This window comes from Phascolarctos cinereus, unplaced genomic scaffold, assembly GCF_003287225.1.
Source record: "Phascolarctos cinereus isolate Bilbo 61053 unplaced genomic scaffold, phaCin_HiC Scaffold_4;HRSCAF=312, whole genome shotgun sequence".
NCBI classification, from domain to species: Eukaryota; Metazoa; Chordata; class Mammalia; order Diprotodontia; family Phascolarctidae; genus Phascolarctos; species Phascolarctos cinereus.
In genome coordinates, this window is record NW_027555847.1 from 43914428 (window position 1) to 43932064 (window position 17637).

The following is a 17637-nucleotide window of genomic DNA, read 5'->3' on the forward strand; positions in this document are numbered from 1 at the left end:
GGAGGACTGGATTCGGATCACATTTTAATCTAGGCATTGTTCTGCTAAGGAGGTGCAATCTGGTGTTGAGAAGGAATAGAGGCAGCTTGGAGATATAGAAAAAGAGATATGTGAGCAGCCGCGCTTGCCTTGCGCCTCCCCTCCCTACCTCCTCGCCATACATCCCCCTCTCGCGTCACCCCGCCCTCAGTTCCACTAACACGTGGGATTCCCAGCACTGTTTGGCTGTCATTTTCTCAGCAGGCAATTTCTTAAGCCATAAACGGTGGAAGCGACGTAGAGAGTGACAGGGTGGGCAGAGAAAGTGTTCCAGAGGAGAAACAATGTTAAGGGAGTTCGCCTGAAATCTTCACAATTTCAGTGAAAATGGTCCGAATTTGTAGTTGTTTTCGGGCAGCGTAGCTGGTAAGTGTGACAGGCCGATGCCACCTTCTCCCTTGCAATTTGAGATTTTAGGTCGAATTTAAAATGGCATTTTGCCCCAGCTGGCATGCATACCGAGAAGAAAATCTCAGCAGCTTTTTAGGTCAGAGAGTTGATGTTACTAATTTTAATGAAAAAAAGTACTTTCGTGATCAAAATATGGTTTTAATTTGAATAACTCATGAAAAAAAAAACTTTAAATGTACAACTCAGTGTCCTGGCAGGAGACCAGGTACCCTCAAACAAGTGGAAGCAATTTATCATATTAAAAGTGATTTATGGTGGAAAAGCTTACACCATCATATTCTAATTCTGCCAAAGCGCTAATATGAGAGAAATAGATCAGGCTATCTTCAAAGGATAAGGAAATAAAGACACCCACTTGAAGTAATGTAAGACCAGGAAATACAAATCTAGGGAGAGTTACCTTTCATTAAAAGAGTCCAGATTTAGAGTTACACTGAAAATCATGAGGTTTGAGATCATTATATGTGTATATTTATATGTATATAACTATTATATGTGTATAACTAATTATACATATAGCATAATATGTATGCCATATGTATAATTAGTTATACACATATAATAGTTATATATATCTATAATATATATACATATATATGTACTGCCACCACCTCACTAATAATAGAAATTTCTGTAGCCCTTTAAAGTTTCCAAAGTATTTTATATCCATAATCTCATCTAATCCTCACAAAAATAACCTTGTGAGATGTATGTGTATGTGTGTATACACACACTTACATACTTGTATTTGCACACCCTACCCATACCAAATTTACAACCAACTGCCTGAATTTGTGCTGACTTGGGTTGTGGGGGAGGAGAAGCCTGAGTATTTTTTCTTTTGTCCTGAAGAGATATCAGAGGCTATAATTTCATTGGTGTAAAGCAATTCCCAAAGCAGCTAGGTGTCACAAGGAGTACAATGACTGGGTCTGGAATCAGGGAGAGCTGTTAACATTTGACTCAGACACTTACTAGCTAGCTGAGTGACCTTGGGCAAATCACTTAATATGTTTGCCTCAATTTCCTCAGCTGTAAAATGGAGATAATACTAGTACCTACTTCTTCATGTTCTCATTGAAAGAGCTTTACAAATGATAGCTATTATTATCAGATTGTTAACTCTTTTAAAATCTGTATTCTGAAGGAATTGCTTGGGGGAACCTAGACTTTAATTGATTTGTCCAAGGCCACATGGATATTATGTGGCAGAGGCAAGGCTTGAACCCAGGTCTTTCTTCTTCTTTGGGTTATGTATCTACTCATTGCTCTTCCCTGCCTCTCATACTGCCTGTTCGTGTTTATGTATATTATTTGGAAGTGTTTGGCAGTGATTTGTTTATGCCAATACTTTAAAATTCATGTTCTTGTTGTCATTGTTTCTTTCACATAACAGACATATAACAGCCTGTTTATCTGCTCATGTAAATTACCTAAAGGTGCTGGGGTAGCTCTGCATGGTTGGGAGAGTCTAGAGTAAGCACAGCAACTTAGCCGAGTTGTTAGGGTTCTCCCACACTTATCCTGACCCTCCATTCTGAGAGGAACTGCTGTTTTTCTAGAGTCACTAGAAAATGTTAACAGATGAAGCCAGCTGGGCTGCCTCTGTTCTCTGCCTTGTAGAGGGACTGTGACATGGGGAGGGAAAGAAATAAGCAACTATATACCATGTACCAGGTAGTGCTAAGCATTTTTAATAAACATTATCTTATAGCAACCCAGCAAAATAGGTGCTATTATTTCTCCAGTTTACTGTTGAGGAAACTGAGGCAGACAGTGGTTAAGTAACTTGCACAGATCACACAGTAAAAGTGTCTAGGGCTAGATCTGAACTCAGTTCTTCCTGACTCCTGTCCCAGTTTTCAATCCATTTGCTTCCAGCTGCCTGGGAAATGCAAAGGCAAAGGCAAAAACAAAGACAAGTTTACCTTTTTCAAGCAAGGAGAGTAAATTGAAAAAAGAATACATATTTTATCCAGTGGTTGGTTCATTTGGAAGACAAGGCTACCTGGTAACTACGCTGGGTCCAAATAAGATCAAAACTGGGGAACAACTGGGGATTTCATTTTCTGTAGCTGACAATGGAGTTACAAGACTGTAGATGTGTTGTACAAATACTGTGATCTCATTGTATAATATTATATAGTGTGTCCATTTCCTCTCACCCCCCAACTTAAAATCTTATGACCCACTTAAAGTCAAATTGATTCCAAGGTTAAAATTTTGCTCAACCCCAACTGAGGAATCACTAAAACGCTTTGATAACCCTCCTTGGCCTGGACTGCCATCCGAAGTTACAGTCGCTGGTTGTCCTGCGACAATCCCAGTCAGGAGAGTAGATGCCTGCTCTCTGGTCCTGGAAATGCGGTGGAGGATGTTTGTTTCGCTATCTAGTACCTCGACAAGTCACCAGGGTACCAGTTCAGTTCCTGAATAAGCAGAGTTCAGTCTCTCCCAGAATCCCAGGAAAAGAAAGGGTTAATGCCTTAAGCTTGTCCTGCAGCCTACCTCTTCAGCATTCCCGTCTCAATTGCTTTTCCTACTTGGACATTTCCAGGGCTCCGGTTGTCAGAGCCTGGGGACCCTTCATTGATAACAACTACCCCTCCCCCTCATCAACCTCTTCTCTGTCCCTATCACTGAAGCAGTTTGCAAGGTGTCAATTGGGCAAAGAAGCAGTCTGGGGGTGGGCAGGGCCCCCATCTCCCACCTTGCCAGAGTCCTCTGACTTAAGGGCCTTCACCCTACAGGTGTAGCGCACCAGATTCTCGAGGTGTGGTGCGCATCTCTCACCTCTCGCCACGGGCACTGAGCATGCCCAGCTTGTCTGCGAGAGGGGTCCCCCCCAGAGGAGCTGCCAGCCAATACTCCATCGCTCCAGGTTTTATGAACAACCGCGAGTGGGGAGGAGGGACAGGAGCAAGGAGCCGGGCAGAGCAACGGGTTCAACACAGGGATTGGTCGCAAGTAGGAAGCTTTTCCACTACACCGGGTCTCGGGGAATCTGTCTGCGGTCCCGAGGCTCCCGCGGAGCTCCTAGCAAAGGTAAGACTGGAGGGAGGTAGGGCACTGGCTGGGAGCCACACTGCCCAGCCCGGGTAAGCGCTAACCAAAGCCACCCCATCTCGCCTCCGCTAAGGGAGCAATTTAAGGGGAAAAAATGTCATTTGCAGAGAGATGAAGGTAGGGACCAAGGCGGAGTAGAGAGTTGTCCTGATCACCCAGGAGGCAGCACTCCCTGGCAGGGTTCACATTCCCTTTGCAGGAGATGCTCTGCAAAGGCTGCAGACTCTCGGTCTTGGAGGCAGCAGGGACGGGCGCCCGCAGCAACAGCAAGCAACATCAGCAACAGCAGATCCTGGTGCTTGAGAGGGTCCAGCAGCCAGATGCCCAGGTCCCTGTTAGAGGATGGGAAGGGGGACTGGGAGCGCACGGTGAGCCCGGGCGCAGCACCGTGCGTCCTGTTCCACAATATTGCTGTGTATGTATTTTGTAGTCAGAAAATAAGTTTGTTGCACGGCCAGTTAGACATAAAACCAGGAGACCAGACGCTCGGATGGTGCAGGGCAGGAGTCCCTCCTTTCCTTCCAGTTTACCTCCCGCAGCCCCTCTAGTTCTGGTTAATTACTTCTGTCCTCCTGCTGCTTCCACGCCTTAATTACCCCCCAGGCTGATTTTCCTTTGGGCGACCCATTCGGATGCTGCTGTTGTTTTGCCAACGTTAGGCTCCGGGGGCTTGTGGGAATATCTCCTTCCGTGGCGTTTTAGGAAGGAAGAGAAGAGAATTAAGCAGCCTACTTTACTAGTATAAACTTCGGTGGAGGAAGGGCAGAACAGACTCTAAGGAAGGTAGAGGAGCTGTCCAACACTTGGTACTCATTCCACCCTCTTTTGGAGTAAGTGGTTGTGAGCCAAGCTGACTGCTGGGTTTAGAGTAGGGTTGGAGGCGGGGAAGGGTTATAGCAACTTATCCGGCTAGCGGTTTTGACCCTAGTCTGCAATCCTGTGTTTCCAGAGAAGGCGACAGCGACCGGGCACTACGTGTGAATCATAGACCCTGAGCAAGTGTGGTTCCAAGCCCTGAAGGAACAAGCCTGTTCTGCTCCTAAAATAGAGGGCCTCTGTATATCTACGTTCATACATATTATGATTTATTTATTTATTCATTCATTTCGTTTGTTTATTTTTGTAACGAGGGGCGGAGGGGGTGGGAGAGAAAGAGAAAGTGGTTTTCAACTTCCCCACCCCCACCCCAATCAGCCAGGGTGTCTGATAGATTTAGCAGCCAGCGCAGGGAAACAGCTTTGCTGAAGAAAGGATTTCTGCACTAGAAGCCCCAAGGAAGTTGATTGCTTGCCTAGGGCTCGAGATTTCTGGTGGAAATGCACTCGAACGCTCTGTAGGGCAAATCAATGTTACCGCCTCCCTCGGATTCTAGTTATTAAGTCGAGTTTGCCAGCAGCTAGTGAAGAAAGCTCTGGTTGTGGGTGCTTTCGGTAGAAATCCACATAGAACTTTTACTAGTTTGCCTCAAAGAATCAACAGGGATGGGGTGTGGGGGAAGAGTTCCTGGTGCCAAATTGACATAAAACAGGATCTTTTCCTCCTTTTGGGTAGGCTCATCAGATTTTTGTAACACAAACTAGCTATAACAAAGGCTCCTATTCCCTCCCTCAAGATACAAATGACTTGTATGAATGCAAAGAGGATGCCTGCACAGGAAAAAGGGTTTTATTTATTTATTTGTTTGGGGTTTTTTTTTTGCATTCTGAATGATGACTTTATATCTTTTGGTGGAGGGAGGGGGACTTACACAGCTATATCCTTACAGAGAAATTTCAAGCCTGGTGATACTGAAAGTTATTAATTTCCCTCCACTGAGTGAAAGAGAGCAATATGTTACATGAGACAGTGATGTTGGCTTGATTTTTTTTTTCCAGTGGCATTCATATTTCGTGTTCAAGTTTACTGTGTTGCTTTATCAATTTGAGCTGGCCAAGGATTTAGAGTAAAGAGCAGTAAAGGGTGTTCAGAGTAAGTTAGGGTTATGCAGGCTATCCAAAACGAACCCTACCAGAAGATTTTTGCTTCCTTGTAAAATGCAGCACTATGTAAGAAAATGATCTTTTTTTCCAAAGCTGGTCACAACTGCTACTTCATGCCCTGAGGTGTAAAACACTGAATACAACCATTAAGCCTACTTAGTTCTCAATCTAAAATCACTCAATCCATTTGCCATCCATCACTAGACCTTACAGTGCCCCTTTCCTTCCACCCCCCAAGGCTGAAGTATAACATGATATAACTGACCTTTTAATTAGGTTCCCAGATTGTATGAAAAATGACAGTTCTTCTGTCCCGGAAACAGGTCAAGGAACTGTGGAAAATATATCCAGAAGCAGATGTATTTCTGTATTTGGGGCATTCACTGGATCCCTCTTCATCCCTTTGGACTACTTGGGAAACTTTTTGTCTTTTGCTGTCTGTGGGTCATAATGGCTGTCACCATCATTTACTTCCTTCTGACAAGTAGAAAAAAAAATCTGAATAACCCTTTCAAGTTTTCCAATTATTTCTTGTTAATCACTTAATTCAGCTGATTCTCCCGCCTTTAATCTATTGCTTGATTTTGCATCTCACTGAGAAATGAGTCCATTGCCAATTTCCCCCTTTAAGTTTTAATTCTTTTAAAGACCATAAAGTCTTTTGTAGTAAGTGCTAGGATATTTGTTACTGTTTATTATATGCTACCTTCCTTTTTTCTTTTCCAGCTGAAAATCATATTATATACTTCTGATTTTTTTAAACCAGAATTTGTCAGATGGCTTTTAACATGTTGGATGTGTATTGCCTTATTAAGCTAGAATTTCCATTGACTTGTATACTTTTAAATCAGAAAGTCAATTGTCATGAAAAATAATTGCAAATAGATTGAATGTTTAACACAGTGAAGGCCAAATACTTGGGGACAAGTTTTTAACTGTCTTTCATTCTTTACCCCACCCCTCAAAGTAGAAGGATTCAATGCAGGTGATAATACATTCTTTCAAAGACTAGGTAGGGTTTTAGGCACTCTAGATTCTGGCACTATTTCTGCCATGTTCTGATAATGATCTTTTAGCCAAACTGCTAAGTTGCTGAGGCTTCTTAGAATCATGAGATATTAGAGTTAAAAGGGTCTTTACAGCTTATGTACCTAGTCTATTCCCATCATTTTTATGTATAAATGTTGCAAGATGAAGTTATCTTATCCAAAGTTGCACACTGAATCAATAGCAACTCCTTGGCATGTAGGTCTGCTGACTCTCAGGATAAGTCATGTTTGTTTGTTTGCTTTTCATTTATAAAATTGGGATTTTTTTTCTTTTATGATATGATTCTTTTGTTTTAAGGTTACTATGAGTCTGTAATAGTAAGACACATGTAAAAGTTTATCTAAGATTTATAAAGCACCTTTCTTCATAATAGAAACCAATCTCTCTTCCTAACTTCTAGTCTTCCAAAGTTACCACCAGCTTTCTACATCACCCAGTTCCCATATCCTAATACTCATCCTCAACATTTGGCTTCTCCCTTTCTCATGTAGACAGTTGCCAAATCTTGGCAATTATACTTCCCCAGTATCTCAGATCAATATCTTCCTCTCCATTTATGTGCTACCACCCCAGTTTGCATCCTTGTCTGATCTGCTGGGATAACCTTCCAACTGTCCTCTACATATTCAGGCTCTCTCCATTTCATTCTCCAATAAACCACCACATTGATATTCTTAAGGTATAGGTCTTTCTATGTGTCTCCCGATGCTCAAAAAGCTACAGTACTAACTTTTTCCCCTAGGATAAAATATAAACTCCTTTGATTGGTATTTAAAGCCCTTAACCATCTGACATCAGCTCATATTTCGTAACACCTCCTTCACATACTTTGTGTTCCAGCGAAACTGCATTACTGACTATTATCTGAATCCGAAATCCTATGATCTATCTCCATGGCTTTGCATAGGCTATGCCCCTGCACCCAAACCTGAAACATTCCCCTTCTACTTTTTGAAACTTCTAGTTTTCATTAAGGCTTAACTTAAGTGACACTTTCTATAATAGAATTTTATTTCATCCACCAATCTTAATCCTCCCTCCTTTGAAGTTAGCTTGTTTTTAATTTGTGTGTATATGTGTTTATAAATATATAACATACAATGTATGAACTTGAGTACACAGATATACATACATATGTTTATCTGTACATACATGTCATTTCAAGATCCTTGAAAGCGTGGAAAATGTGATTTTTGTTGTTCTGTCCCCACTTCCTCACTTAACACCTGGGGTTTGACACTCAATGACAGTTTATTATACTGAGTAGTACATAGATGTAGGTAGTAAGATTATTATAACCCCCATTTTACAGATGAGGAAAGAAAGAAAGAAAAAAGGGAAGGAAGGTAGGGAAGAAGGAAGGAAATGAGGTAGAGAGAAAAAAAGAAAGGGAGAAAGGAAGAGAGGGAAATGTAGGAAGGAAGGAAGGAGGAAAGAAAGAAAGAAAGAAAGAAAGAAAAAGAAAAGAAAGAAGAAAAAAAGAAAAAAAAAGAAAGAAAGAAAGAAGAAAGAAAGAAAAGAAAGAAAGAAAGAAAAAAAGAAGAAAGGAAGGAAGGAAGGAAGAAAGAAAGAAAGAAAGAAAGAAAGAAAGAAAGAAAGAAAGAAAGAAAGAAAGAAAGAGAAAGAAAGAAGGAAGGAAGGAAGGAAGGAAGAAGGAAGAAAGAAAGAAAGAAAGAAAGAAAGAAAGAAAGAAAGAAGAAAGAAAGAAAGAAAGAAAGAAAGAAAGAAAGAAAGAAAGAAGGGAGGGAGGGAAGGAAGAAGGAAAGAAGAAAGACTTCTTATGTTCGTTTGTTTTTTTACCATACCCTAGAATATCAGCAAACACTCATTGACATGTTCTGTGTTTTCACATGGACTTTGTATTCCTATATTCCATTAAGAACTAAATATTAACAAAAGCAAGACTTATTTGTATTTTGCCGTGTTTATCTCCTTGTAGGTATACCTTTCTACCTGAGTGGTACATAGGCTTGAGAAAATATCTGGACTATAGTAGGCATTTAATAATATGTTTGTAAGAATGAGACATTCCTTGACCCCATCCTTGGGTTTCCTAGTCTTCAGCATCAATTATTGGTTCAGCCAAGATAGAAATAATATATTTGCTTACTTTTTGGAGCTAGAAAGAAAAAGGAGGTTATTACTTAGAAGAGAGCAGGAAGTCCTGGCTAAAAGACAGGTATGAGTTAACTAGCCATTCTCTTGGAAAGAAGCTAGATTATGAGATAAAATACACCTGGCTATTTCCATATTCTTATGCCTTCCCCACCCACCTGCCCTGAGCTATCCATGTCAGAAAATATTTTAGAAATACCTGGTTTTAAAGAAACCTTTCCAAATACCTGGTTTACATGGTATCTTTCCAAATGTACTATTTCTTCCTGCAGTTAAATTCTCTTGAGATACTGGAGAGGGGGAATTCCTAGATAAATAATGTACAAAGGTTTTTCTAGGCAACATGAAGGTTGAGGCCCATGGTTCCTTTGTTCTCCATTAGTTCAACTTCTGAGTTGATTGAACTCATTGAATAAAATTGGCACCACCTTACTGCAATTGTGTCTGCCCATTTGCAATTAATCTTGGGTGCTTTGTGACTAGAGTATCCACAAGTTGAACGAGAAGAACTATGACTTTAGCAGGGACTTCAAATCAAAAGATTGAATTGAAGATTTTCAGTCATAGGTAACTACTCCCTTTTTTTCCTTCCCTAATCCCTTAATTTTAGTTTTCTAGATGCTAGTTTCTTCTCCTCCCCCCACAGGGGAGTTTTGAAAGGAAAGATTCTGTATAACTTTGATTTGTAAAAACAAACACACACACACACACACACACACACACACACACACACACTGAATTTTCTGAAGAATTAACCAGGATTTTTATTCTTGGGGCCTACAGAACTAATGATGAGACACATTGTCTGGCTGTTATATTCTCAATAGAGATATGTTGGTCTATGTGTGCAGATGTTATATTGGTTTATTGGAGATTAACAGTGGTGTGAAAAAATCAATAAGCCTTAACAAATGATTATGTGATTCTCAGTGTTCAGGGCCAATTTCACATTTATATCAGCCAAACTCACTATTGTCCCTATATGAAGGTAATATTCCTGTGAGGAGAGTTGAAATATGCAGGGAAACTGATTTTCCGCTGAGATCTAATTGGAAGAGAGCTGTCTGGGAGATAAGACACCTGAGTTCAAATCTTGTATCTGTTACTTATTAGTTGCATGGCTTTGAAAAATGTACACACACAAAAAAATGTAAAACTGTATCAGAAAAAGTTCTACCAACTATGTGTTAGTCCAGTCTCTGCCACTGAAATTTAGTCTGTAAATTACCTTCAAGTACAGGTATTTCTGGTATGCTGTACCCAATATGTATAAGATGGGAATCAGACTGAAACACAACATGCCTCAGATCCCCCAATATATCTTCTACAGCGTGAGTCTAGTCAGGCTGCCATCCTCTTGAGTTGCACAGATTTGTATTATCACCTACATTATGATGACTCTTCTACTCTCAAATATAAATCTGAATATTTTTCACCAGTGATTCATTTATTTGGCTATTAGCTAGATATTGATTCCAGACTCCTTGCCAATTAATGAGTTAATTGGTAGTCTAAATGCTATTGTTGCCACATTTAACTGGATGGATATATAAGGTGCTTAAAGAGCAGAAAATTACGCTTCTTAGATTTCCAATGCTTCCCACAGAAATTTCAGTGAAAACTCAGTAATCTGGAATGTGCAGGAGAGATATCTTTACAAAGAGAACATTTTTTCCCTTGGTTAATTGAGAATTTAACTCTTTAAGAACCAAAACTTGTTTATATTTTAATTATTTTATTGGAAATCATGTTCCCTAAAATATATTTATTTCCTTCATTTCTTACATAATACATTTTATTTATTAATTGTTTTACTTTAATTCTCCATAATCATTACAAATGTCACTTTGCAGAAAAAGTACAGGAACATTGAGGAAACCTAGTGTATTCTATCCTTATCTCTTAGTTTTCAATATGTTTTGGAACTGAATACAAAATAATTAAGCCTGGTAGAATCATGAAAATCAGCATAGAAAGATCCAAAGTGAACTTTAAGTTCTGGACATTGCAGCTTCTCAGTCCTTTTGGAATGTTAATATCCTTACTTAAGTCCCATTTGGATTGACAAGGTAAAATTAGAGTATAATGGAAATCAAGTAAGCAAGGATGGAGTGGGGACTTTCTATGATAGAAGTTGCTGTGTGTTTTTATTACTTGCTATGTAGCAATGTCACATTTATTTGTGAAGAATAGAGTGACAATGGTGATGATGTGTTACTTATGCTACCTCAAGTACAATACAGCCTCGTTAATACAGTCCCCACACATTCACAATCTTTGAAAATTCAGGCACTGAATAAATTGATTCTCACTGAGTATAAAGTTCATCTAATTTCTAAAGCAGATTTTCATGGCCTTGACTAGTAAAGGGTATTCTCAAATAAAAATCCTCTCCCCAACTCCCAAATGGAGAATTTATATTTCTAGCTCCATAAATTCCTGTGTCAAAGAAATTTGTTTATGACATCGTATTAGTCAATATAAATCTATTATGTGTTTGTCTTTTCATTTACTTAATTCTTCTTACTTATTGGTACTTATTTGGATCATTATTTTATACACATTTTTCATCTCTCACCTCTATGCTTTTGCATGGGAGTAATTAAGTAGAAAGTAATTATTAAATTCCTACTCTGTACCAGTCACTGGTACTAAGATAGCATGCCGTATCTGAAAAGCATTCAATATCTATCTTCACCTCTTAGAATCTCCCACTAGATTCAAACACAGCCCAGGTAAGATTTCTTATTTGGCCTTACCTCATCCTTTCTGCTCTCTTCCTCTGGAAATGACATGGTATAACTGTGCATATGCTTTGTATTTTCTTATTTGTATAAGTGCTCAGATTTCCCAATAGAACATAATCTCCTTTGGGACAGAATCAATTTTATTTTTGTCATTGTGTTCTCAATTCCTGGCACATACTAAGACATATAATACATGTTTGTTAAAATGAATTAATTTGTGATATCGGTATAATACAAATTAATAGTAAATGTCTTTTAAAAAATCAAAATTCAGACTGTGCTCTTCCCTGAACTTCCACAGTAGACCTGAATTAGTAATAGTAGTAATTAAACAAGAAGAAGAAAAAGGGCTGGGTTGCCAATGGGTAATTATAGAACTTTTTTAATGAACCCCAAATTATCCCTGAAATGAAGGTCCACTTTTTTTTTGCTTTTACTACAGATACTCTACTCTTGTTTTTATATGTCCATGAGTCACAGAATACTTACAGGACTGCTGCTGCTCCCCTCATTTTTTTTTTGATGATAATACTTCAGAGCATGAGAAAACAGCACATGGTGGATATGAACAGGCTGATTGACAACCAGTGAGGTACCATGAATAAGAACTAGAGTAAAGGATGTCATTACAGAAATATATGATAAAAGAAGGTGGGTTGGTCAATTGGGGAGAACAATGGTTAATGAATAGGCAGGATTATGTTCATAATGTCAAGACCATTGAGAGAAGGTGTCCAGCAGATTTCGTGGACCCCTTTTGTTGGACTTACGGTAGAACATGAATGCAATTGCCTTAGGAAGGGCAGGGGTTAATGTATCCATATTTGGAGGGAACATCTATGTTGAGAACACTGACTTATTAAGTATTGAGTATTACTACTAAATAACAATAACAGTTGCTTAATTAACATATATGGTTTATATTTCGACACATATAGTGTTTTAAAGTTTGCAAAACTTTTTTTTTTACATACTTTATCTCATTTGTTCCTTGCAAACAGCTCCAGGAGGTAGGTCAGACAAGGTTGTTTTTTGTTTGTTTCTGAGCCATTCTTTTTATCCCTAGGACCTAATATAGTTCCTGGCACATAATATGCATTTCATATATAATTGTTGATTATCCCAGTTTTATAGAGGAGAAACTGAGGATCTGAGATGTTAATTGGTTTGTTGATAATCATTCAATAAGTTTTTGTTTCACTGATAACATGTATCATAAAGAAAACATTTTCCAGTCCCTAATGGAAAGAGCATATATATTATACCACCATTAAGAGTGAAATCATAAACTTTAAATCTAAGACATAAGGACATGAATTCTAGGAACTGTTTAGGTTAGTATTCACTGTGAGAGCCATTATCTTATTAATGGTATTTTTTCTGAAATGACAGATCCCCAAATTTCAGTGCTAACACTTTTTATTTGATATCTACATTTTGTTGCAGTTACAGTTTTAAAATGTGAAATATGTGCTTTAAAAAAATAAACTTTCTATTTGCCCCTGGAACTGTACCTCTAGGACATACAGTGAGATCTCTCTTGGCAGCTTGGAGCCAGAGGAAGTATTTCCATAATGCATTTGTTTTGTGGTTAACTATCACAGCAAGTCACTGTGACAGAACGGAGAGGCGATTAGCAGTATTGCAGACGGTGTGTAGGAGAAATGGATTTGGTTATGGTCAAGAATCTTATTTATTAGAGAGAATGCATTACAGAATATTTTATCATTTAATATTCCTCTACGACCTCTGCCCCAACCTTCCCAAACTCTCTAAAAAACAAATGATTCTATCTGACTGTAAGAATATAAATGTATCAAATTACTTTCTGCTCTATACTATAGAAAAGCTTTATGAAAGATTTCCACAAAGAATTTATTTTTCCCTCCCAAAACAATGGATATCTGCCTTCTCAGGGGATTTATTGTCTCTTAATGGGTGTCTGGAATTCAATCCTTTAATTTGGGGAGGGTGGGGGAAAATTCTGGATTTAGAGTCACAGAATCTGGATTCAAATTCTGGGCCTACTATTTATAATTTTAATGACCTTTGGTAAATCTCTTACCTTCTCTGATCTTAATTTTCTCCATCTCTTAAATGAAGAGCTTTGCCTATGTGACCCCTTAAGTCCAAGCCAGTCATAAATCTATGATCCTATAAATTTATATGCCACTTGAGAATAGCAAATCAGTTAAGAATTGGTGGGAAAGTCCTTATTAACTCTGAATCTATGACCCAGTGATCTCAGCAACTATATCAGTAATCTCTAATGGCAAATGCTTAATATCAATGAAATAATAGTGATAACCATAATGTCTAACACACACATATATACATATACATGCAAACTTGCATATGTGTGTATATGCATGTGTGTAACATGAACATATACATGCATGTGTGTGTGTGTGTGTGTGTGTGTGTGTGTGTGTGTGTGTGTACTGCTGCTGTTGCTATTTGTCTTTCAAAATCTCAAAGAGGACCATGACATCAGGGAGATGATGCCATGACATGCAAGCAAATTGGATTTAAGTGAGAGAGGGCTGTGCCCAAAGTCACTAGCCCCACTTCCTCCTTTGTAGCCATGGATCCAGAGGCCAGATACAGATCAGGACATCAGGAGATGGCCCAGGATGCACTGGGGGACATTGGCCTTTTTAAGTTAAGGTCTTTAACAGGTCTCAGTTTGACTCAGGCAATGCCCATCCAGTGATAAAGGCTTAATAAGAAATGAGGCAGAGAATAGCCTCTTTACTTCTCTCCAACCCCCCCCCCCAAAAAAAAGAAGCCTTGGGTAGGGAAGACTCTCAGTTTCTGGCAAAAACCTAAAAAATTGCTATTTACATTCATTCTGAGTCAATAAGGGCCCAAACAATGACCAAGTAGGACTTGGCCTGGGACCTTTTGTCCCAATCAATGGGAGCAAGAGGGATTTGGGGTTTAAAAAAAGTTTCAGATTAAGATTTACATTCCCTTTTGTCAGAGCACCCACAGGTAAGGATGTGATACCCTATGTGAATAGAGGGAGGGGAAAGAAGAAAAGAGAGAAGAAAGAGAAAGAAAGAAAAAGAAAGAAAGGAAGAGAGAGAAAGAAAGAAAGGAAGAGAGAGAAAGAGAGAGAAAGAGAGAAAGAAAGAAGAAAGAAGAAAGGAAGAAAGGAAGAAAGAAAGAAAGAAAGAAAGAAAGAAAGAAAGAAAGAAAGAAAGAAAGAAAGAAAGAAAGAAAGAAAGAAAGAAAGAAAGAAAGAAAGAAAGAAAGAAAGAAAGAAGATTGTGCTGCCAACTGGGTAGTTCCACCAATGGGCAGCTCCTTTTCTACTCACATAAGTTGCTATTTGGTGGGTATGTGTTTGTGTGTATTTTTGCATTTACGTGTGTGTAACCTTGATTTTTACAGAGGACTTTCGCCAATATCTCATTTAATATTCACAAAAACTCTGATATAGGTGTTATTAATATCCACATCTTACATATGAGGAAACTGAGGCAGACTACGGTCATATAACTAGTAATTTTCTGAGTCTGTATCTCAACTCAGACCTCCCTGACTCCAGGCCTAGCTCTCAACCCACTGTTCTCCTTAACTGCCTTCAGAACCTCATATCTTAATGTCTGAGAACTTTAAAGTATTTCACCTTGGATTTGACAGGTGAATCTTTAGGTTTACATTGAATGTCTTTTCTAAGAATGCATAAAGATTTATATTTTTTTAACTGAAAGATCCTTTCCTCTTCCTGTTTCTGCCCTTGTCCCTCTCTTCTGCTGATAGATTTCTTTCCAAAGAGCTTTCCTCTCTTTTCCAAACGAACACAAAGAATGCATTTTTTTTAATCCCCTCACTAGTTCAAATTGCCTTTGAGAGTTTTTTTTCACTTTACTCTTTTTTTTTTTTCTTAGCCTTGCCCACCTTTACTCTTCTGATATTTCACTTGGAAACTAAAAGGCTCGGAAGGGACACTGTGATACCTATTTTGAATTGTTTGAATGACAATTATGGGGAAAAGAGGTACTCATTGGGATCTGTCTGACCTCAGACAAAGCAGGAGCTATGTATAGAGACTGTAAAGAGTAGATTTTGCCTTGATTTTATGGACAAAGAAACAAAGAATTTATGAACAATGAAAGCTCTTCTAATTGAGAATGAGTTGCCTCAGAAGGCTGTATTTTTCCCCTCCCACAGAAGATAAATTCTATCCCTTCTCTTCCCCCTCCCAACTGTGTATGGATTTTTGGGGGATACATGTTGAAATAGCCACTGAAGTACCTTTCAACCTTAGAATTCATTTTTCAATGGAAGGTCATACTTTTTGAAAATTTTAATATTTTATTTTCCCTTAATTACATGTAAAAATTTTTAATATTCATTTTTAAAAAAATTTTTAGAGTGCCTAATTTTTCTCTTCCTCCTTCCTTTTTCCCCCTCATTGAGAAGGCCAGAAATTTGAAATGTAAGCATAAAATTCTAAGAAAATCTGTAAAAAATATTTCTAGCTTGCCAAAATACTCTCATAAATATTTTACTTGTGTAAACCAGTGCTTTGCCTCTTCTGTTCATTCTTCAAGTTTCTGGAGAAGAGGAGAAAAAAAAATGTCCTGAAAAAAAATTGGCTTCCTCTGCCTTACTTGTAAACCAGTAAAGGGACTCTAGCCCCTGGGATACAGGCTAGATATACCTTTTGATTTTGAGGTCTAAATTAGAGAAGTGAGGCTGATATATTCTGCACTCCCACTTCATCTTTGCCACCACTACACTCAGTCACCTGCATAATTGAGGATGGGGCTCTTCTCCTTATGAAAAAAAAATGTTACTCATGCATATGTAGAGGACTGGTTCTGGCTTCCTTGGTAGTGATAAATTGTTCTTGATATGGTTTGGGGAAAAACAATGTAGATGTGATAGAGCAGTCTAGTTGGCTATATGTGAATATATGTAACCAATTCAGCTCATGATCTTGAGGCCATTAGCACATAACTTTAGTAAGCTGAGCTGATTAGCACCATTTAATTAGGCCAAGGTTATCTTGGGGCTGATAGATCAGTTTATCCAGGCGCTATATGTCTGGAATATCTACTATGTGCCTAACCAGGTGTCAGGCATTACGGAAGATACAAAGCAATTTAAACATGATTCCCGTCATCTAATATTAACAATAACAACTAGCTTTTATATACAGGCTTTAGAATTGACAAGGTATTTTATGTATGTCACCTTGTTTGATCTGCACAACAGCCCCTGTGAATGAAGTGCTATTATCATCTATATTTTATAGATGAGAATACTGGAGGATGGGGAAGGGAGCAAGCATTTATTAACCACTTATTATGTGCCAGGAACTGTGCTAAATACTTTGCATATTTTTTTTTTATCTGAGAGAACTGAGGGAACTGAAGTGAATTGCCCAGGTTCAAAGAGTTAGTATTTGAAGCAATATTTTAATTCAGATGTTTCTGATTCCAAGCGCAACCTATGCCACCTTTCTGCTCCTTGGACAGTGTTTTCCAAAGTGTGTACATGGGAGGGTAGAAAATGGAATCCCCAGGGAATTTTTTTAGATAATCAGTAGGGAAACATATTACAGTACAGCTACTTTCGAATTGAAGCCACTCTACATGGGTCACTACATCAGGAGAAGGGCAGGCTGTAGGTTCTCTTATTTTTGATATTACTCTAACGGCTGGGCAGCATGGTTTTGAAGACAGATGTGGACACAACTAGGAAAGAGAGGGGATAATTCTTTCAGGGCTACTGTGCTTCAGCAAGGGGTATTGACCCAGGTCAGAGTTGGGACCAGTGTAAAAGATAGAGGGGAGGAAAGTTTCAAGGTCAAAAGGCATAGGTCTAGAATGGATTTGGAAGCCAAGGGAAGAACAGTGGGAAAAAAAGGGTACTCCAGTGGGGCTCCTAGTTAGAATCATAGTCACTTCCCTCTTTCTTCCAAGGGCTTGGAAGCTGGATGGTTATAGATCAGAGATTCCCAAACTTGTTTGACCTTCCACCCCATTTAAAAAAAGATTACTCAGTGTTCCCTTGGAAACCTACTTTCTTTAACCCTTTAAAGTTTTTTTGAAATTTGCATCATTCATACACACACACACACACACACACACACACACACACACACACACAAATTTAAAATAACACATCTTATATTTGGTAATTTATTGTAAATTTGTGTTTTTTCCTACATTGAAATTTTAATGATGCAATATTGCATCATGTAACCATATAAT

General features: G+C 38.6%; 1 protein-coding gene across 1 annotated transcript in view; it reads left to right on the plus strand.

Annotated features, from left to right (window-relative positions):
• The first annotated feature begins 3158 nt into the window (after positions 1–3158).
• Positions 3159–17637, plus strand: part of LOC110195628 (contactin-4) — a 1139396-nt gene continuing 1124917 nt past the window's right edge. The window contains exon 1 of the mRNA XM_020968471.2: positions 3159–3495. The gene's annotated coding sequence lies outside the window, so the exon portion shown is untranslated. The remainder of the gene's footprint in view (positions 3496–17637) is intronic.